A 467-nucleotide genomic window follows, 5' to 3' on the forward strand; every position below is an offset into this window, starting at 1 on the left:
GCAAAGAAATACAGCATCCCGACAGGGGGAAAAAGAAGTTAAAAACAATTGGGTCTGACTGCGTGACACGTATCCCATCAGGCGCAAACAGAAGCCAGGGGCTATCAGCGCTACCTTACCACCACGAACTCCGACAGGCAGGGGGATGCCACCAGCCTGCGTGCAACCCGCTGGGCAGAAACCTGGCGGCTTCCACCGCTTTCCTGCTTCCTGATCCACCAGCCCCATTGTCAGATCCCACCTCCCTCTGTTTGCCAGGGATCATGGGCTCCGCAGCGGGCTGTCAGGGATTTCCCAAATGCCTGCAAGGCAAAGGCCCAGCTGTCAAGGATCCCCCCTCGCAGGGACGCCCCCGGCCCAATCCCCAGGCTCGGGCCTGGCTGCGGGGATGTGCCCCGGGGGCCCGCAGGGTGGCAGACCCGGCCGCTCCCGCCAGGCGCCGGCCTCCCCGGCCCGGCCCAGCTGTC

This window comes from Gavialis gangeticus, unplaced genomic scaffold, assembly GCF_001723915.1.
Source record: "Gavialis gangeticus isolate Ggan-Ray unplaced genomic scaffold, GavGan_comp1, whole genome shotgun sequence".
In the NCBI taxonomy this organism is placed as follows: Eukaryota; Metazoa; Chordata; order Crocodylia; family Gavialidae; genus Gavialis; species Gavialis gangeticus.